The sequence below is a fragment of the Passer domesticus genome, chromosome 3 (genome assembly GCF_036417665.1).
Source record: "Passer domesticus isolate bPasDom1 chromosome 3, bPasDom1.hap1, whole genome shotgun sequence".
Lineage (NCBI taxonomy): Eukaryota > Metazoa > Chordata > Aves > Passeriformes > Passeridae > Passer > Passer domesticus.
In genome coordinates, this window is record NC_087476.1 from 16,498,410 (window position 1) to 16,521,230 (window position 22,821).

Consider the following 22,821-nt stretch of genomic DNA (forward strand, 5'->3'; position numbering starts at 1 on the left):
GAATCATAATATTTACTTGTGTGTTGAAGTGAAATGCCCAATGCAGGATTTCTAAATCCAGAATTAGAATTCAAGGGTTCCTGATTATTGTTCCTTTTTCACTTGAATTCTTTTTTACACCATTTCCTAAAAATCCTGTTAAAAAAAAAAAGGAAAAAACCCCAACCACCCCCCCCCCCCACCCCCAACCTTTTACTGCACTGATATTTGTGGAAGAAAAGCTGCAAAAACACTTTTTGCAGAGCATATGAAAGGGAAATGGTTTTAATTTTTAACCATAATATTTTACTTTCCTGAAATTTGTATTCTCTCTTAGAAGTTTTGTAGAAGGAAAGAGAATATGTAACCCCTATGTTAGCATTATTTGGAATATCTCCTACATTTTCTATAATTACAAATGTCTTTGATACATTGAGGAAAGAATTTATTGGAACAACATGTTCAGTTAAATTATGAATATTTTGGCTTGTGCCGTAACCCAATTCTGTTTTATTTGCCTATTTTTTTCATGCACATAACATTCCTATTAACTTCCTATGACATTATATTCTCTACTTCCCACAGTAGAATAGGCTTTCCTTGCTTCTTTTCATTACAGCAGTGAGCAAAACGTGCTAAAAATATACGTGTGTGTGTGCGTGTGCCTGTGTGGCGTTGGTGTTTACACTTGTAGTGGACATTTCACTCCCAGCCTTTTCCATCCCCGATGCTTTATGTGGTCAGCTGTGGCTCTGCAAACCTGGCCAGCGCCCTGTGGGAAGGCATGAATAGCCCTTGTTGTGCAGCACACCTGTGTTCTGTGCACAGCTGTTTGGTTCACAACAGGGTTGCTGTTAGCAGTTATGAAACGTTTTCACACCACCCACCCACTATCCACTGGCTTATAACATTTGCTGGCACTTCTGTCCGGCTTGAACTTGTTTTTTTGGTTTTTTTTTTTTTTTTTTTTTTTTTTTTTTTTTTTTTTTTTAAATTTAAAGGACACCAGGATACTTTCTGCATAGGAATAACAAGCCAAATTGGCACAGCACCTTATTAAAAATATTCCTTCTCTCCTATGTCAAAGATTGCTCTTTTTTTTTGCTGTGGTAAATCTCCAACTATAAGAAAAAAATGTTGCTATTCATTTTGCTATTTTTATATAGTTTGCTATTTTAATTTTTTTTTCCTAGTTATCAGACAGTTTTGTGCTGGTCCAAATTTAAAGAAGCTGGAACATTACTTTGTTTTTTTCTACATATTATATGATGCAGAATCACCCATCTTGTTGTATATTTTTTTTGTATGTTACAATAGGAAGTTGAGACAGTGAGCAATGAAAGTCTGCCAACATAGCACTTTTTAAACCCCCAGAACTGATTGGATAACTTTAACTCTTCTGAGAGGAAGAAGGCTAAAAGCTCACTTTTCTGGTACTCAAGTCTTCAAAATGGAAAAATGAACTAAAAGAAAAAAAACTAAATACAAAATGAGGTGGCTAAGTGAAGCAGGTGCTCCATATGGAGGGGAAGAAAGACAAATTAATGTACAAACTGCTTCACTTCTATAGGAGAATGCTATTTAAATACATAGACTGGGAAGACAGCTGAACTCTGCTGTGCAGTTTTATCAGCTGTGTTTTGTATCTCTCCATGACACAGTATGTGGCTCTTTTCTGAAAGCAGGACAATGTGTTTTGACAGCCCTTGGCAGTGAGAGCAACAGTGAGAAAAGCAAACCAAAGTGATTCAAATTAACATGAGTTGGCTGTTGTGAAGCTGGTCCATCCAAATTATTTCCCATTAATAGAGAACCTCAGATATTTTAAGATGCAACTTAGCCAATGGGGTTAGAAGCACTGTGCTAATGCTGCCCACCATGCTGCCACCTATGGAGAACTCCACTTTCCTTTGGTAAGGAAGTCTCTAGGGGCATTTAGCTCTAGTCCTGTTTGACAAGGTAAACGGGTCTTATATTAAGCTCTATGTAGGGTCTGCAGGGAAATCAGCATCAAGCAGAGGTAAATCCCAATTAAAATTGCTTTGGGTAACCTTGACCATTTTTGTCAGGGATGGTTTGCATGGGAATTTGTTGTTTTCCTACATTACACATGGGTGTACATTTATTTTGCCATAACTGCTGATGGTTTTTATTTTTTAAACACTCTAATGCTGATCAGAAGGAAAAATATTGAGAATTTCCTATGCCTTATTTGTTTTCTAAACACTTTCTAATTCAAAAGAGGTAAAAGTCTGAGAATCAAGGATTTTCTGCTCAAGATAGAACAATTTCCATGAGGTTCAGTCCTGCTGACTTTATTCAAATATGACTGGTTTGAGGAATTCAAAGAGGTCTAGAAAAGAAAACTATTTAAAGGGCATCAAAGCTAAAAAATGTGGCTTTTGTCATTCATGTCCACTTCTGGCCTTGTAGGACAATCTTTTCCTTTCATATTCCTTTGCTGATGGTAAGAACATGTTATTTTTTGAGATGTACAGTCCTATGACCCATCTGTCTGTTTTGTGTGCCACAAAGTTACTTTCTTGCACGTTCTGACTCCCTAAGAATATTCCTTTTACTTAAGATCCTTTCATTTTGCTTGTCTTCTGAAGAGGCACTCACCTTCCCCCACCTTGTCACCAAATAAACCTTAATTTAGATAATTAAATTATCTGTTGTTTTCTTCTTATTCCAACACCTGCCACATTCTACTTCTCATATCCAATGCCTTCCCACTCTCATTTCCAGCTGGAAGACCTCCTCTTCCCATTGTAGTAAAACTCCCTTATGAATTATGAGGAGGAAATTAACCTCCCACCAGCACTTCAGACCTTCATGATCCATAATAGAGTTTATCTGCACTGTGCCCTGTGAAGAAGAAATTGTTGCAGATGCAAGAAATTAAGTGATTTGCCCAAGGTCATCAAGAAAGTTAATGGATAAATTACGAGCAAATCTCGTGGATCCTAATTTGGGCTGTGGAAGCTGTAATAGCAGTGGTGAGGAGGGTGGAAAGTCCAGGCAGATGATTTGCACTTCTTACTTATGGCCAAGTACGACACAAATAGAGGCAACCCCCATTCCCAATGAGGAGAGGCGGGAGAGTGGGACATAATTCAAGCTATTTAGATTCTGCTATTTAGCATTTGCCGATCACTAATGTGATATTTGCAAAGTATAATATTTTCTAACAGCTGTAAGAACAAGAGAGCCTAAAATTTCTCCCTATACATAATATCCATGAAATTGCATTGAATATTGTAATGATGTGTTATGCTGCCATTAGCTCCCCGTGAATACCTAATTTGGAAGGTTAATGAAATTGACAAATGTGTGTACTGTATGTGCATTGTCAGTACTAGTTAATGGCAACTCTCACATTTTTATTTGGAAAATTATATAAAACTGAAAGTGACAATTACTGTAACTTCATCTTTTTTGGAATCTAGCAGAGTGTGCAGTTTATTTAAATAGGGTTGTATGTGTTTTAAATTTGTATACCATCATATGAAGTCCTTTGCTCATCATGTGATTATATACTTAATTTTTGCATGAATGAATGCGTGTATTGTGGTCTTTTACAGCATATTGGGCCAATTTTTTTTGCTTTTTTTGTGTGTATTCCATACTAAAATACCATAAGTCCTTGTCTTCCTGTTGGCTCAACAGTGCTTGATTACAAAACTCGTGCCAGTTAATTCAAAGAGACATCACACATTCAAAATGAATTTCCCCAGGCAAAGAAAGTATGCTAGAGCACAAAGAAAGAGTACGCTCTTGTATTTTCTGAACATGGTCACTCGCAGCTGCTGCTGCTTCCATATATGAATTTGATGAGATCCTTGAAGTTTGGCCCCTAATTATTTCTATGGCTTTAGAGAGTGCTTCTTTAGGTCAAGATCACTTTTTTAGCTGTATAGAGTACAATTTGATTTCTTCTTTTGGTTTAAAGCTGTTCAATTAGACAGTTTCGCATAGTGAATGATCCCTTATGGTCCTGGAGATCTGAGTTTCATCTCCTGGGAAGTGTGAAGAGACATTCTGGTAATCCTCTGTGATGCACCACGAATGGATAATGTTGCCACATCCGAGCCTTGCATGCTAGAAAAGAGTGTATGGATGGAGTGATAGCTGCACAACCCACTTCCCCTGTTACTTAATTTTTGGGCATCTCTTCAGCTCCTTGTGGAGTTTCTTGTGAGGAAGCAGGTGTCGCAGAGGAGGGTTGCTGCCCTGAGGAGCCCATATGTGTCACTTCCAAGAACAAAGCAGTCTTTTAAACCCAGCGCTATATTGAGCCTGTGAGTCATGAATCTTTAGATCAATAACCACAATGTTTTTAAACGCGGGGGCAGCCCCAAACAGAGTGACTCAGCGCCGCGGTGCCACACTCAGCGTGCCTTGGTGCAGGGTCTGGTTTCAGGTCACTGGAGCGGGGCCGGGTGGTGTGCGGGGGCTGAGGTGCCCATGCGGGCCCAGCTGAGCGGGGCTGGATTTTGATGCTCAGTACACCTGCTCGGGGTCAGCTGCAGGCAGGAGCTCTGCTCTCGGCCTGTCCGAGGGTCAGCAGCCCCTCTGACTTTCTGGAATTTTTTATAAGGTGACTTGGAGTTCCTCAGGCTTAAGACATTCTTAGGCATAGATTCTGCTGTGGCTTTTCCTCCTTTTTTCATGTTGTATTAATAAATATATGTCAGATCTGCTGGAAGAATACATCTATTCAGATTCTCTGTTGCAGATGATGCAGATTCCTGTAGCCTAAAACTCTGAAGAACTATTAAATGCTTGTCCTTTTCACACTTGACAAAAAGGACTCTTTCTGCTTTTGTTCCAGGCCTGGTGGCCACGTCACATCAGGCTCATGGTAACATTCAGGGAGAAGCGGGAGTGCATTAATCATTCCACAGACCTCTACCCTAAAAGCAAAGATCATGCTTTAATGTTAGCATCAGCTGTGATTGTCTATCTGTATGCTGATTTGAAGTAAGAAATTTGGAGCCTGGAAAAGCTTCACACTGAGATTTGTCTTGATAAGTGGGAGTGTTTTGCTCCTCTGTGGATTAATGATTTACTAATAGCTCAGTAAAGGATAAGAGATATTTGCACCTGGCCTATTGAAGGGAGATTTGCATTTGAAAATGTTAGGCCAGTAAATAATCCAGGGAGATGACATTGAAGCCAACACCTGAATGAAGGAGGGGAGATGAATTTGAATGAACCTTTGTGCAAAACTCCAAGAAGGAGTACAAAGTTATAAGTTAGCCTCCCTTGGTCGCAAGTTCCCTTCTGTGAATATATATATATATTCATGATGGAGGGTGTACAGCAGCTCTGAGACACTGTCCCTGTGGGTCAGATGTGGTTTAGATATTATTTGGCAGTTAGATACAAAGTGAGACAAGAAGGAAAGAGATGATGGTGGGCCTCCTGGACTTGATTTTAGAGAAAGTTTTCTTTCCTTTTTGCTAGCCATATATTAAAAAAAACCTCTACAGCTCTGTTGCTTATTTTGGATTTTATAAATAAGTATTTTTCCTTGCTTTTGACTTGGCTTGTGCAGAGGATGATTTCTAATGTTGGCTAGCATAAAAGCCCTATTCTGAAAACTGGTATATAGGCACAATGTAGTAACATCAAAGTCCTCATGATCTCCCATATCAACAGAAATTGATATGTGAGACAGTTAAAGTAGGAAAACTATACTAATGTAAAATATTTTGTTGATCAGCACAAGGCAGGGGGTCTTGTGCACAAACAGGGGGACAAAAAGTACGTTGAACCTCAAGTTTTGTGTTACTTTCCAGGGTTTTGGGGGAGCACAGAAAAAGCAGTTGACATGCTCTAGCTTTCCTTGAAGAGCTCTGGCTCTTGTATATAGAAAGATATTTCTACTACTATAGGTAGTTCCTGCAAGCCAGAGCATATTTGATAGGCATATGCATTCTTCTGTTGTTTTCTGACCAATATGCTTCTGTACTATGTGTGTGCAAGAGGGAGATAGATAAAATTTCTGCTGATGGATCAGATTTCCTTCAAGGTCAAGAACTAAAGTTATGTACTTTTAACTCATGAAATTGAAGGAACTCAGAGAAAGATAGTAATAACGAGTTAATGTTTCAAATTAAATGATTTTTCCTCAAGAAACTTAATAGGGCCACCAATTTTTTTCAGCTTATTGACATTTCAAGCAGAAGTGGAAGAAGATGAATGGTAACACTGAGAGATGATGATTCAAGGGCACCATAAGGAATGGGCCCAGAAGTGGCAGGGGACTCCCTAGGCTGGGAATGAAGGAGTTTTACCATCCAGGGCTTGTCCCATCACCTCCAGCAATGATTCCTTTAGGAAGCTTATTCCCACCCTAAGGGTAGCAGGTGTGGGGCCCTGACTCCTCAAAGAACACTGACTTTGTCGACAGCTAAGATGCCACCAAGAGAAAGGAAATCTCTGTAGAAGAATGATCACTTTCATTAAACAGAAAAAAAATTCTGCTGGAAATTTGGCTACAATCAGAGAGTGTCCACACAGGGCAGTAGGAAAAAATGAAAGTGAGTAACATAGGAAAAAATGCTCTTAATATCTGTGGAACATAACAGAGGTCACATCTATCAAACAACTCTAATTAATTATTGATTCATTATGATATATTTCAACATTCAGTGAAAAAACTCTCACTGACCTCAAAAGATGCTAAACTGAACTCAGTGAAGGATAAAATAATCATCTGGCCATTTAGCCAGTAAAATGTTGAGAATTAAGGTTTAATTTGCTTTCTAACAAAATCCACCAGATATAACACAAAGAGTAATTTATTTTCTAATCAGACCCACCAGATATAACACACAGAGAACCAAGTAATAGCTTCTTTTCCTCAGCTTGAGATACACCATTAGTGAATAGGTGAATGTGTGATACTTGAGGTGTAAAGCAATGATGGGTCATTGCTAGAAGGGTCAAAAATTAGAGTTCACAGCCTGGGGAAGGGCAATTATTCTGTTGCTTCTCTAATGTATTTATTTCAGCATATTTTCCTAAAATGACTGTAGTATTAAAAAAAAAGAGACAGGATGCCATTTCTCTGATTGTGGTTAGCACAAGCCATAGCTCTGCCTATGCAGCTGTGTTCCAAGATAGAAGGAAATAATGCTTTGGCACAGAAGAGCAAAGAGTCTTGATTAAACAACTCATAGTTTAACCTTTGGCTTGCTAACCTTTGGTTTTAAATGTAAGGGGAAAATTCCTTTCCATTATAGTTTTATTGAATCAAGTCAAAAAACCAATGTTTTTGATGTGAATTTGTGTTGTGGTACCTTCTAACTGGGAGGCAAAATTTGAAGTATTGCTTCTATCTGAGGTTGGGGCCAGACATCCTACTAAATCCAGCCTATCCAGATGTCTCTGCTAATCTTATGCTTTTGCATCTGATGAACTACAACTCAGGATATTTAGCTTTGTTCAGACACTGACAGTATGGAAACTTTCGTGGCTTTCATAGTTCTTCTGATCTTTTATATATGCTTTGATTAAGTGTATGTTACTCATAATACCTAGCTTTAAAAATGTCCCTCTATCTCTTCCATGAGGAGGTTTGTCATAGTTGAGCTGGGATTTCTGCCAGGTGGAAGTACTCTATCCATTGTCTACTCCAAAATGGTTTAGACTGTGTGGAATTAACTTTCCATTACCACAACCCAGGGTTAGCAGTGTCTTTCACAATCCCCTTTTCTTCCTTGTTACCCTGGTAGAAAATCATCTTTCTGGATCATACACAAGGAATTCAGGTGTCACAGAGGTCAGAAGAGAATTACCAAACAGATAGAGGAGGCTGACAGCACTCCCTGATGAGGTTCAAGTCCTTGCCATAGTGTTATATGTCACATCCTGTCTGAGCTGGTGTCCAGTGTATAAAAGCTGGAAATAAATAACTGTGCTTATCCCAGTCTCTTTCTTTCCTATGTGGGCTCTGTGGGTTTATTCTCTAGCATTCTCACTATGCTAGCTGAACTTTGCTGAACTAATTTGTTATTGTTTTCAGGACAATGACTTCTGTCTGAACAGGTTGGCCCTGTAGGGACAGGTTTCAAGTGGCAACATGTGGAATACAGGCCTGAAGGAGATGCTCAGCCCCCAGCATTAAAGGATTCTGGTTTTTTCTTGACTTTGGTGAGTCTGCCTGGGTGAATGAGGCTTACCTGTGGGAGTTGTAAAGTATGTTGCTAAGTTTATTTTTGGTGTTTCTTTAAAAAATCTTCTGTGCCTGTTACCAAACATAAGACATTTGTTTTCAGACTCTAACTTCTCAGGTAAAGCTGTCATGTTTATTCTGAGTCACTACATCAACACATAAACATGAGATTTTTGTTTACATTTATTGCTCTTTGTGTATCTTTATATAGCCTGGAAATAATTTTTCAAGGCTTTATTAATTTCCAACATATGAAAGAATGAGGGGAAAAAAGTGTCACTATATAACCTAATCTCAGAAGTTGTGTTTGACTCTGTGTGTTGGCTGTAACAAAGTAGGATACAGTTAAACCTGAGGCAGGTTTGGGTTTGCATTTTCTGGTGTAACTAACAGCCTAGCTTTGACCATCACTTGACATTAAAAATAATTTTCCACTTTTCAACATGAAAGCTGTGAGTAATCCCTGAAATGAGTGCTGCCTGTGTAGTGCATTTGAGGAATGGTTTGGGGCAGGTTAACTTGCATTCGCAGGTTCTATAATCTGTCATCCACTTTGCAGTGCTTTAATGTACTAACATTTTCACAGGCTGTAGATAGTGGCTCTCTGCTCAGATTAACCACAAGCTCATTCTGCTTCACCACAGTTTGACCTCTCTGATGAGCAGCATATTAATGTGTTTGCAGACTGTGTACGTATATTTGGCTATAGACGTGTCAAGACATGCACAGCACAGAAATTGTTTTTATTTTTAAATGTGTTTGGTTTTGAGTGTGATCCGGCTGGTCATTTACTGCTGGTAAATGATTTTTGTGGTGTCAGATAGTCAGTTGTGGAGTGCTGTTAAATATTGGCCCATTGCTTTCAAAAAACCAGATTATTTATGGAGGGTGTTACAGAATCAGGTCAGAAAAGACCTTGCCAGGTCATCTAGTCCTGCTGTATTGCCTTAAGGTGGGTAGTCTGAACCAGTTAGTCCTCCCAATGCCTGCTCCAGCTCACTCCTGGTATCTTGTCCTGCTCCCTGCTGTCTGACTGTGGGTGCTCAGCATGCTGTGACTCACATCTTATTGGACTGGACCTCTGTTTATTTCACAAAGGTCAGCTGCAGGCTTGTGGAAACCAGATGAACTCTCCTGCTCCACCTCCCTGACTAGGGATGTAGAGAGAGGCAGGGCAGGCAGCTGAAGGTCAGGACTGAGCTAGGACAACTGAAGCTCTCTGCCGTGAGATTCACATCTTTGGCCTGGGGTTGTAATTGCTGAGTTTGGGCACCTGCTCCTCATCTGCACCATCAGATCCTTCACGCTGACCTCAGCAGAGGCTGTTCTGGAGTGAGGAGCAAGCTGATCCCGCCACCCACTAAATTAGTACCTGCAAGTAGCCCCTATGACTGGATAAGTGACCAGATGTTTAAAGGAGACTGTAATATGCCACAGGAATGCATGTTCTCACCTGAGGCACCAGCCACTCGGAACCTTTGCCATGCACTGCAAGGCTGGCACGTCCAGAGGAGGACAGGATCTCTCACCAGATCAGTGCTGGTGAGGGATGTGGTTACTTCCAAATGCTCTTGCAGTTCTCTTCATCCTTAGTAACCTCTCCACACTGAAACATGTGGGGCTGTTGTTGGCAGCACTTTCTCCCAGTGAATGATGAGCAGGAGGAAAACCTGGATGTCCACCTTGCCAGCCTGTCACAGAGTGCCAGGTGGGCTGCATTCAGTTGCTGTGCTCTGCAGTGCCCGGCCCCACCAGGGTCTGTCACCCCATGCTGGGCTGTGGGAGGTTGGGCTGAGGCTAAGGCCAGATATACCCCTTGGACACTATCTTCTTATCCAGCATGGTTTTTAATTTTATTGCTGTAGTTTGAAAGAAGTTTGTCCAAATGGTTGAAGAGCAGTCCCAGAAGCTCCTTCAGAGGTTTCAGATGGTTTATTTTTGAAGAGCACTTTCTCACTCGCTTTGACATGAGACATGCAAAGGTAATGTGTTCCTCTTCCTTTCTGTCTTTTTTTCCCCAGCATGTAGGAACTTGTTATCGGTTTCACTGTGCAGATGAAAAACTATATCTTGAGCAACCTCTATAAATGTCACAGGGATGCTTTTTTTCAAGTGTTTACTGAGAACATATTATGTTTTAGTGTCTCTATCATAAATACCTTTTTGTTAATCTTTCACCCTCACTAAATCTATTACAAGCTTTAATCAACCTTTCTAAGCAGTAATAAAATGTTATCAGCAGTTGGCAAAGATTATAAGTGACAGACCCTAATGTTTTCTAATGATTGTCATTATTTAAAAGGTTGTTTGTAGTTTTACAGAAAACTAATTAGATCTATCACATACATTTGAAGAGAGGGGAGTGTAACTCATTGGATAGTTTACTCTCAAGAAGTGTAATTTGTAAATAATTACTCAAAAAGAAATAAACCAACAACCTAGAGCTAAATGGAAATTCAAGATCTATTTAGGCAAATGCGGGCAAAAAAGAGCATGCTTTAAGCACACTTAAAAGGCAAGATATTCTCCAGATGAAAACATACAGTTCAAAATTTTCACCTACAGGTCAACAAGACCTGAAATCTGAATTTCTATGTCTACAGCACCTTTTTTATCATCTTGCTACATTGTTACACACATAAAAATAGGCTTTGTGAAACTATGACTTTGTATTATGCAAATTTTTTTTCTTTTTTAGAAACAGTCAATACTGTTTTACTTACATGACATGTTTCTGTAACTGGAGAAGTGAAAGGTTTGAAATGAAGGTGAGAATTTCTTGGTCTCCTTAGACTTTAAACATTTTGTGTGGGTTTCTGTAAATTTGTTTTATTTTGTTTTGTTTGGTTAGGTTTGGTTGATATAAGGGAATATCATCCAAACACTATGTTCTGTATGAATTTCAGTATTTGTGTAGTCAAAGAAGATACGTTTCCATGAATTCTCAATGGTATGACTATATTTTAGTTCTTACTGCCCTGATCCAGGCTGTTGCTGAATCTGGAGAAGACGCAGCCCTAGGCTTAGCACAAGATAAATTTGGTAAGTGCTCCACATGTGGTGTTCAGTCAGCTGTCCTACACATCCTGTCTCATCTACCTATGCACTGTGGTGCAGCAGCTTCCTGCCTCCAGGTTCTGCTGTGTCCCTGAAGCCACAGAAGTTTTTAATGCACCCCTGGTACAGCCCTTGGGCTTTAAGAGGACCACAGCCAGGATCTATTCTTGGGCAGCAGTGCAATGGCATCTTCTTCTTCCCTTTTTGTTTTCTCTCCTGTTGTATGACCCCCAGATGTGTGCCAGTAGAGAAAGGCCCCCTGTGAAGCAGCACATAAAATACTCATAGTGAATATATCTACAGTACTCCCAGATACTTGCTTGTAGCACAAAACTGAAATCCTCACCAGCACCAGCAGGGAATGTTTTATAGTTTAATGTTGTTTCATGCCCAGTGAATGCTCACTGCTGACCTGCTTTCAGAGGGTGTAAAAAACATCTGTGCAGGTGTTTAGGTCATATGGATGTGTTCCCAGAAGCAAGCACACACACACACCCACACCCACACACCCCTTCAATCCTTTAGGCTAAGTGATCAGTTTAAGTGCAAGTGGCCAAATCAGATTAATGTAACTGAACTGGATCTTAGCTTTGCAGTCGCAGACCTCATCCTCAGTCTGCTTTTAAGCCTCAAAACTGCAGCTCATTGTCCAAGTACACCCTTTTCCCTGATATCTGTTTTCCTATTGCTCAGCATGTGGATCAGCTAGGCACTCAAAATGCACTTGAAAATGATTATTAATTTCTCTGTATTTTTTGCAAAGCTTGGTTTATTTCTTGTGGTGGGTTTCTGTTGGCCAGTGTAGATGTCGACTCTTTATTCCTGTCATCACCTCTTAGATATTTCTAGAGTGCTATGCTCACTGCCATTTTTTGTCTCTAGTGATCTCTGTTTCTGCATATCCCAGAAACTTTCTTGTTTAACTCTATAAACAAAAAAAAGAATGAAATGTTTAAAAAAATTAAGCTGATTTTTAGCTCCTTAGTAAGCACTACATGGTGCACTTTTTCTAAGCAAACTAGACATTTTTAGCAATTACTTTATTTTCTCAAACTCTCCATTACTCTGGAGAAGGATGTGTATCCTAAAAATTTTATAAAGTAAACAGAAAGCCCAGCTCGAAAGGACTGGCAGTGTTTAAAGTTAGCATTTGGAGTATATCTGCAAGAAGCAGCAGCAATGTTTAAATGGGAAATGCCAGACTATAAATTCGTTTTCAGCTAGATTATATGCAGTACAAGTGTTGACTTTCAATTTATACCTTTGATATGACTCATTGAATGTTCTGATTCTTCGTTTATTTGTCCTGTCTTCAGCAAAATGGATTGAATATAGGGTTATCCAACCATGATGCGTTGTCTCTGTGCCTCAGATGTTATATTGGTGAAATCTTAGTGTCTGGCACTATCTAAGAGGAGTATAAAAATTTGATTTGGTCTGCAGCCAGTTTTCCTCCCACTCTGGAACAATGATGGAACATCTGGAGAACGCTGTATTCATTAACCCAAATCCTGAACACTTCACATAATACCTGATCCTGTAAGAATCTGCTTAGTTTTCCAGCCTGTGCAATTTGTGCTGGATGTAGCTAGAGCATATTTAGTCAAAGGACCTTGTCTCTTACATTTTTGAGCTTTTATGTGACATTATGTTTTGTCATAATTGATGATAACAAGATTCCCATTTGTTTTCTGATTTTAAATGCCAGTTATATGCATGGTGGCTCACTCCATTCTCTCTCCTCCAGAAATTTCTCTTTATTTGTCATTTGTATTTTCAGCTGGAGACCTTGGGGTTTTATTTTACCCAGGGTCTCAACTGAAGCCATATGCCAAGAGACCTCTTAACTTTCGTGAGGATGGATCTTGGAATATCAGACTGGCACAGTGTGCCACCTGTATTGTTTTTCCTGCTTTCATAATCTCCCCTTCTCACAGTGGCAGATGCACACCAGTATTGTGTCTGTCAGAATAGCCATTTTCCTCCTGGGGTTTGATGCTGTGCTCTGGCCAGCTGCTGTGGGGTATACAAAAGGGATGCAGTTGGTGCATCCCAAGGTTTGAATATCCCCTGTGATTTTACATTCTGTTCTTGCCTAAGAAAGGAATTGTGTTTATGTCTTCTCACGACCTCAGATCCTCTGCATGGATTTGACTTTTGATGAGACTAAATAAAGCTAAACTCCTTAACTCTTTTTTTTTTTTTTTTAAATGACTATCCTAATGCAAAACATGGGAGCTCATCTGTCTGTTATAGGAAAGGAGGAAGGAAGCAGTGGTTAAAGAGCCCTGGAACTTTTTTCTCTCTTTATAGTATAGGTATGATCTGTGCTTGACCTTGTGCAAGTCACACAGGCTGAGATCCAGAAAATACTTATACACCTAAATCCCACTGTGGGTTTTAGCCACCTGGATAAGAGAAAGGTCCAAATTTTCAAAAACCTAAGGTTTTCAGAGCACCTCATCTACAAAATGAAGATGGAGGCTCATAGTTTTTATCAGTAGGCTGTCATGAGAACAGATGTACCACGTTTGTAACATGTAAGCCAGTCACCTCTGCTAAGCCCTAATGCTGAATCAGAAGGACATAAAAGTCTCTTATCCCACTGCCCACCTTTTCTTCTGATGTTTTCAAAACGTATCATTTGCTGGCAGGATTTGGCAGAAATGGAAGAGGGTTTGGGACCAAACCTGAAAATTCTGTTTTTGCATTTTATGGATACAGCCTCCAAAGGTTTATATAAAAACAACTCAGATGGGCCTTTTTAAGGCCTTGACATTAGTATTGCTGAAAGAGTTAAGACCATTAGCTGGGTGCCATAAAAATACTTAGTATCTCACATCTTCAAAGCAATGTACAAATATTAACTAATTAATCTTCAAAATAGCCTTACCTCCACACCCCACAGTCAACCCTGATTAAAAAGTAAATATTCCTCCTGCACATGTAATCAAGGCTCAGAGCTTTATGCTCTAAGAGTGTAATTGACTTGTTCCTTGTTTGTGATTTTGATAAACAATTCAGAGTAGTTCTAAGGATGCAGAGCAACAGGAAAGGTCAGTAGCAGTGTTCAGGTATGGAGCGAGAAGTGCTTCCTCCCCAGACATCATCAATATTTCTGGACTTAGCTTTCTTTTCACATTGATATGACAGAAAAATATTTATGGTATGAAATACTGTGCCTAGCAAGCCTGAACTATAGTGACAATAATGGTACTTTAGCATACTTTTTTAGGTACCTTAAATTTCAGCTTGCCATTGCTCAGTGTTTTTATTGGTGTGCAGAAGTGCACCACAAGTCAGTGTCTACTTGCTTCACTTCTTTCCTGGCAGTGGACCCATCACTGGATCCATCCAGTTACAAAGTGTAATATTGAAACCAAATTGATGGCTAGTGCAAAATTAGGGGAAATTTCTGTACTTTAAAAAGGTATTATTAATTCATCTCAGATGAGGTTGTGTCTCTCAAATCTGACCCTAAGAAAAGATATATTGCAGATGCTTCATCAAAATTGATTTGTCTTGTGCCAGTGTACAGTGACATTTAAAATAAAACCCCTTCATGACCACTTATTGAAAATTGTTCTCATCACCTGAATGCAGAATGAGTGAGCCTCTTCAAGGAGCATTTACTACTTTTAAATGTTTTGGGTAGAATAGGGGTGTACAAAATCCCATTGAGATAGCCATGTATTTACATCTGAAGCATCTTAATGAATAAATGCTAATAAATATCAAAGATAGCCTCAAGCTGTGCCAGTGGAGGTTCAGGTTGGACATCAAGAGGAATTTTTTCACTGAAAGGGAGGTCAACCACTGGAGATTGCCGAGGGAGGTGTTGGAGTCATTGTCCCTGGAAATTATCAAGAAATGACTGGACTTAGTACTGTGGTTTAGTTGGCTTGGTGGTGTTTGGACAAAGGTTGGGCTTGATGGTCTTGGAGGTCTTTTCCAACCTTAATGAATCCATGATTCTGTGTGGGAATACGAATGCCTGGCCTGCAGCCAGCACCAGGCTTACAGATTCTGCACGTGGCAGAAGGCAGGTCCGTGTCCCCGTGGATCAGTGCAGGGAAGGGAGGAATTCAGGATCTGCAACCCACTCACACATCTGTGGGATCAGTCAGCTGGAGGATCAAGATACTGCAACAATTTTCTACCGTTGTCCTTATCCTTGATTTTAGAGCCTGGGTACTCTGTCTGATGAACCTTGGACCTTTTTTAAATTGCAGATATTACTGCAGATTCTAGTTGATATCTTGTCTGGCTGAGATCTGAGACTTAAAAGATGCCTTTTTTATGTTTGCTTGAGAGCACAGTCCTCCTGAATTGAGGAGAAGGTTGCTCTGTTCACTCTGTTACAGCATGTGGTTAATTCTTTTCTACTTCATGCTTTAAGGATAAACATTTCAGGTGCTGAAGTCGATTACTGCTGGGGATCATAGATTATTTTTGTGCATGAATTTAAAAAAGTCCCAAACCAGGCAGCTGAAAATTGTGTAGCTGAGTTGGTGGGGATGGATAACTGTATCGAGATGAAATGTACTTCTGTATGAAGTAAGTTTAGGTAACAGCAATAGTTGTATTGTGACCATGGTGTTTGCTCTTTGGAGGGCTTGGCTTGGGACTGTGAATTACCATTGCAGTGCCTTTATCAGCAAAATGCTGTGTACTTGCCAGCCCAATAGTGTTCTGATTGTCTAGATACATAAAGCACCACGTACATCTTCTTGAAAAAAGAGTTTTAAAGATCACAAAGCAGTACTAGTAATGAATAATATTTATAGAAAACCCAGTAAATTGGAACACTTGATAAGGTATTAAAATATGCTGCATAAAATTCAGGTGTGGTTGGTTAAAAGAGTTAAAAATAATGGATTCTTGCTGTGCCCAAATTGAGTTTAGTTTGCAAGATATGCCTGGTCCTGCTTTTGAATATTAAAAATTCAGCATTTGTCACATAACCACTTCAGCTCAGTTCAACACACCTGGGTGCATGCCACAGTGGGATTAACTCTGATCTAATCACTAAGGAAAGTGGTCTTTTCAGGTCAGGAAGGGTCATGATTAGACTGTAGATAGAAAATTATTCCTCCTCTCTCTGAATCACGCTTATTTACAGTATCAGGTGGTGTTCACTCATGTCTCCTGATTTCATCATTGAAATGCTAATACTCATCCATCAGTGTCACTGATACTCCATGTGTGTGTGGGAGCATGTTTTATATTCTCCAATAGGCATTGCAATATCATTTTCAAAAGTAGACCTTTGTTAATACATTTAGGTAGCTCTATATATTTAATTAGGTCAATGGCTTCAGTGGACATTAAGTTTCCATCCATTGTAATAATATTGAGCCTTTGTATTTAGCTTGTCTTCTGTGAAGCCAGAAAGTGCATATGTAATGGTCTAAGCAATTGTAAAACATAAATCAAACATAAATTCTTATCTTTGTGTTGAAATGTTAAATGTTCACATGTTATAAACCTCCATGTACCAAGGATGCTCCAACAGTGTGAGTGAACTGCTTGTCTACTCTGCTTCTGGTTTACATCATCCCATAGCCTTTTCAGCAAGTAATTGATTAAAATACATATATTTAACAAGGACAGCATTCTTATTAGAAATTAGATAAATATTTTGAGATAAAATACAGGAAACAAGTTGAAAAGCAGCAGAAGGTAATAGCTGTAAAACCTTTTAATCCTTTCTATCTCCTTGCTATCAGTTTCCTGGATCTGTTTTGGTATAGAAATATCCAGAGGCTCTGTCTCTCACAGCTCCTCTACTCCTGCAGACTATTACATAAAAACTAGATGTCGTTTCACTCAGCTCTTTGAATGTCTCCTAGTATCAGCTTGGTGATTCTCACCTTAGGATTTAACATCCTCTGCAAATGCTAGAGACAAGCTGGATGTGATATGGAGACAGGTTGTAGTGCGTTTCTCCCACTGGCCTACTCATCTGCATACAGAATGTAATGATTTTCACTGACATTTCAGGATTTTGAGACATGGTGCACTCATCAAATTTTATTAGATTCCAAGCTGACATGTAAGGTTAATCACTACCAACTACCTTTTTAGAGGGATGTCTCAAAAAGTGTGTAGTTCCAGGCAAAGTGGAAGCTGAATGGATTATGGAAGCTGGATAGAGATAATATCAAAATTTAATAAAACCGTGGCTAGAAATAGTAAAGATGCAAGAAAACCAAGGCTTCAGCAATAATGTCCATGAAAATGGAAGATAAATTGGTGGAGAACATGGTAGACCATAGATGAGTGCACTGTGACTGCTCAAAATCTAAGCTCATTTTCTAGGCATACTATGCAGTCCTTGGAGAGACATAAGCACTGCTGGGGCATGGTTGGTGTCACCCTGAGGCTGACATCTGATTTCAGATTAGTGGAGCCTCTGCTCTTCTCTAATGACTGGAGTCTAGCCTGCTGCATCAGGCACAAACACCTACTTTATAAACAATCAGAAATAGGTGAGGTGATTTGTGCTCTGATCCTGCTGGAGACACACCACATGATTTTCACCCATCCCACTGTGAAGGGAGGGTCTGAAAGATCTGTTTTTTGCTGGCAAATAAAAAAGGAGAGAAACCCTCCACAAAAGGCCAGGTGGGTTTTCACAGTATCTGGAATACAGCAACACGAACTTCCCAACAAACAGTGCAGTTTATTTTCTTTTTATTGACATCAAAGAGATTTTGCCGCTGCATCTGGTGAGGGAGGGTACAGAGCTGGAACCAGAATTTCCATTTTGGAGCCCTTATTTACCTTCTTTTGGAACAGGTGAAGAGCAGAATGCTGGAGAAATAAATCCTATATTAAATATTGCACAGGTATCTTTGCATTAGTCTTGCTCACATATGCTTGAGGGATAATGTGTGTGTTGAACTCTGTGCTTTTTCTTAGGCAAAAACCAGTAATTTGGGAACCCATGTCAAATTTAGGCACCATGAACACCTAAGAGAAAACATAATCTAGTTTTGTCATTCAAATCAGAAGGAATATTTTTTAGAGCTGGCAGAAAAAATGTTCTTTGTTTGTGAAGTTATTTGAAAGACATTTGATAACAGGAGACTTGTTTTTCTCCCTTCCCCAGTCTCTAGTTTCTGTAATGCATTTTCTGCTCAAATGTATCTAGGGCTCATCTGAGCCAGGGTCAGCAGTAAGCACTTAGAGCAGCACGGCAGCAGTGCTGCTGAAAGCATTCCTGGGGCTCTTTCTGACATCACAACAATGCAATGCACTGAGTCAGGAACTGCTGGTGCTTCAAAGGTGCTCAGTGCTTTAATTTTCATTGCCTGTGATAATTTGCTAAAAAAAATCCAAACCATTCTATTTTGCAATAGGAAAACCTTTTTCAAGTCGAGCCATGTGTTCCTGGGGTACTTGGATGAGTAGGTAGCCCTCTCTTTGTTTATAGACACGTATTCAGCTGGTATGAATCTCGTTCCACATTTAACACTATCACACTGTTGCAGTAGTGTTCCAGAGTAAGGCTCTGTAATCAGGCAGCACAGTTTGCTTTGTGCCTAAGAATGGGGAAGAGTACCTGTGCTCTACTGGAATATCTCCTCAATATTGTCAAGGGTAATCTCTTTAAAGATATCATTACTGTACAAGGCAAAAATCAGTCATCAAATTTAATTGTCAAAGAATTTTTATATCTGACTAGCACACAGATCCAAACCGTATTAAATATAATGAATCTTCTGTACACAATAGACAGGCAGGGTGTGTAATGGTTTGCCACAATGTATTTTTCACATTGAGTTTGGTAGAATTATAAACTATAGTAGGTTAAGCAGACTCCTGCTCTGAGAAATGCAAACTCTATTTTATTTGTATGTGAAGCTGTAGCCAGTTGATTTATTGTAAAATAGTACTTTCCTTTTTCTGTCTTTAGTACAACCATTGCATGAAAAGTACTTGCATGCTGCAGAAATGAGGACCATTTAAATATTTAGCTGTCTTATACCGTGGTGTTTCTCTTCCTGGGACTCTTATACCTGAAGGCATAAGTTCCCAGAGACCTTTTTAGCCATGCAGTTTGTATCTTCCAGTGCACGTAGTTACTGACTGGAGAAACATATAGTGGTTCAGCTGCTTGACTTTAAACTTCTGATTCATCCAACAGAACCTGCAGACACAGTGAAATCAAATGTGGGTCTTAGGGTCACTGAATTTATTTTCATGTTTGTTTGGGCCAGATAAGCACTGGAGAGGATAACCACAGGTGTAAAGCTCAGAGGAAGGTAAAGGTACCTTGCTCCCAGGCCATTCAGGTGTTGTGTGCAAGTACCCCTTTTGCAAACATATTGAGAATTGTTTGTGTGCCTGGGGACCATTTGGACTCTGCACAGGAGTCTTTGTGGCATGCACGCTGCTTAGAGATGGCCCAGGATCCCAGCCCCAAGGTGTGGTGTTAACAGGTGCACCCAAAGCTGTGGCCCTGTGCCCTGAAAGCAACCTGCAATCTCTGCCTTTTTAAAGCCTGGAACTTTTCATAGTTGTTTGGAAGGAAGAAGGAGAGCTAATGTTACATGTATAAGAAACAGTAAGATCTGCTGTGCAGCTTCACAAAAATTGTAACCTGACATGTTTATTTCATGGAGAGTCATCAAAGATGGAGAGAGAGGGCTCAAACCTCAAGAACTGCTATTTACCACTGGGAAAAAAAATTGTAAGTGAAACATACATGTCAGTGTGAAGCTTTTCATTAAAGAATTTATATGGTGTGATATAAAAGAAGAAATAAAGGGTTACATTTTTCCTAAAAAATGTGGAGATTTTTTTAATGCTGTGGCACTTGCAACTTGATTTTCCTCCATAAAAAGTCAAGGTTTGATTATAGTTCCTGCATTATTATTTATAGTTTAACAGTTATACACGCCACGTCCTTGGCTGTGGCATTGCAGTTTGCACCATCTATGTCTGCTTCCTAAATTTATTGATCTCATTAGAAGATAAAAATGACAAAGATAGCTCATAATACTTCTGAGAAATGTAAAACCATTAGCAGGTCATTGTCAAAGTTATAACATGTCCTTTTAAGCTGCTTAGCAAACTGGTGGCAGCCTATGATACAGGGATTAACCTGTGCCAGGAGTGACTGAGAGAATCACAGTGGATGGTTAATATTCAGCCTGCCTACAAAGCTTTGAAACTGCCTCACAAAATGATACAACAAAGAGATAAACAGAAATATATTAAAAACAAAGGAAACAGAAGTTTTCTTTTCCTGTCCTTTATCCTGGTCTCTGGCATATAAAAAGCAGAATGGGTGTTAGAGCTTCTGTCTGAAATTAAGAGTTTTAAAGTTGATTATGCTCCCACCGGGAAAAGAAGCCTCTTAGGCTTTCCTCTGAGTGCAGGCTGACCTTGGCCAAGACCCCAAGCCAGCTTTTCCTCAGGTGGGACCTTGAACTCTCCTAGAGCTGTGTTTAAGTGCACAGACACACAATACACCACTGTATTTTTAAGTCAGCATTTGTTGCCCCAGACATTCCATGCTGCTGAGGATGCAATGGACATAACAAGACTTGCTACTTTTTTGGAGAAGACCTATACACCTGCATTGTTTTTATTGTTGTTTACTTTTCTTCCCTTAGAGAAATCACTGCAAGTGCTGGGTGATTGCTCTGTTGCTTACAGAACTGTCTGGTTTACAGAGGACTAATTTAAACTGACAGAACACATTCTGCTGTATAAGATTTGGGCTGGGTTTTCTGCATTGGTTCTCAGGGATGGAGCAGGATAGGTAGTTAAGGAGAGGAAGATGCCAGCAGAATGACGGATACCTAATGGGTCTTTTCAGCATCTCACCTGACTCTTCACTCACAGTGGAGGGCATGGCATTAGAATGACACAGTTACTGCCAAATCCCTTTGGGGATCCAGCATGCACAGTGGGCTCTGACAAGAGGAGTAGGAAGAAGAGAGAAAGAATAGAAACCCAAACCCCCATTCATTGTTGTTGAGCATCATGTGACCAGATTTACACCAATGCATTATTCTCTTTTAGGAGCAATTTATATGCACATTCCACTAACAAGTAAACAAGCATTAGGGCAATGACGAATTAGCCTAGAGCAACAGTTTACAGATTACACAGCAGAGAATAAGGATAATAACAGCATTAATCATCTCAGTTATTCACTCTATTTTTAACCTATTAATGGCTATTTGTTGATTTTATCTATCAGGAAGCCAGAACTACCAGGAAGGGAACCCTTGATCACCTGTACTCAGATATCTCTCAACAAAACTTTTTTCTGTTTTCTTTTTCTATGTTCATACCAGTAATTTCAATTTGGTGCAACAATACAATTTTGGCGAGACCACACATCCATAAATTAGGTGTGATAATGTTCTATAGTCTAAATCACCAAGCTGGTTTTGGGTTAACTGAATTTCAAATACTCAGGATACTTCATAACCATGTTGTATAATATATATGTGTTCTCATCCATTAATTGCCCTGTCATTGGAGTTTGGTCTGCTAATATTTGACTGTAATAGAAATCCACTTGATTTAGCAAAAAATCTGAAAAGTTTAAAGAGATATTTTCCCAGTCACAGATCTTGCTTATGCTGTCATGGGATGCAGTCAATAAAGAATGAAAAAAAGCCAGTTTCTTTGATAAAATTGTTGAGGAAAACTGTATCAATTTCATAGACATTTCTGAGCTTTAAAAAATTGTCTGGTTCTAATTCAGACTGGAAAAAAATCCCAAAAATATAAATTCTCCTCATGAAGACTAAGTTCTAGTGGCTCTGGCTCTAAAAGTTTTTGCTTTTTCTCACTTCCAGCCACTGGGTCAAGAGAATTCTTCCATTTCCATCATAAGAGCAGCCTCCCAGCCTGACTTATCTGGGGCCATGCAAAAAACCGATGGCCACTGATTTTAAATACTATTCTCATCATTGGTGCTCAGAGTTATGGGTGTTTCCCATGAGTTTCTATCCAAGAATCCTGTAATCCTTCTGCTGAATATCCTTACTTATGAAGGATTAAGGCAAAGTTGAAAGGTTGCAGAAAAGAAGAGTGAGAACAATTGAAAGTCTGAAAATGCTGCCTGACATTGAGAGATTAGAGGAGATCAGCGTACTTAGATTATCTGATAGAAGGTTAAGAGATGGCTTGATCATGGTCTCAAAGTCCCAAGCAAAGAAACAGTTTTCCAATACATTGGGAATCTTTAATTTAGCAGCCAAAAACCATAGCAAGGTCCTGTGATTGAATGCTTAATCTGGACAAGTTCACACAAGATGTAGCACTTTTGAATTATAGGGTCTGTGCAGAAGTCATTGGGTGAAATACTATGGGTATATGTTGTGCCCAAGGGCAATCTATATAGTCATGATTTCAGAGTTTATTAATTCTTTGGTAATGAATGTTCCCTACTACTACATAGAATGGGTTCATATAACTTACTATCATTTGCAACTTTCTAACCTTAGTGTCATTATTCAGAAGCTATCAAAGCTGTTTTTGTACCTTTGTGTGCTTAGCCCAAAGAAAAGGAAAGCTAGTTAATATAAAAGGTATTTTTAGCATTTCTGAAATCTTCTTATGCCAATCCC

At 39.4% G+C, this 22,821-nt stretch overlaps 1 long non-coding RNA gene across 2 annotated transcripts in view; it reads left to right on the plus strand.

Moving 5' to 3' along the window:
• Positions 1–22,821, plus strand: part of LOC135296078 (uncharacterized) — a 154,571-nt gene that overhangs the window by 62,497 nt on the left and 69,253 nt on the right. For both annotated transcript variants that reach the window (XR_010358130.1, XR_010358129.1), the window contains exons 6-9: positions 8,015–8,142; positions 10,030–10,146; positions 10,863–10,932; positions 11,152–11,206. This is a non-coding gene — a long non-coding RNA (uncharacterized LOC135296078). The remainder of the gene's footprint in view (positions 1–8,014; positions 8,143–10,029; positions 10,147–10,862; positions 10,933–11,151; positions 11,207–22,821) is intronic.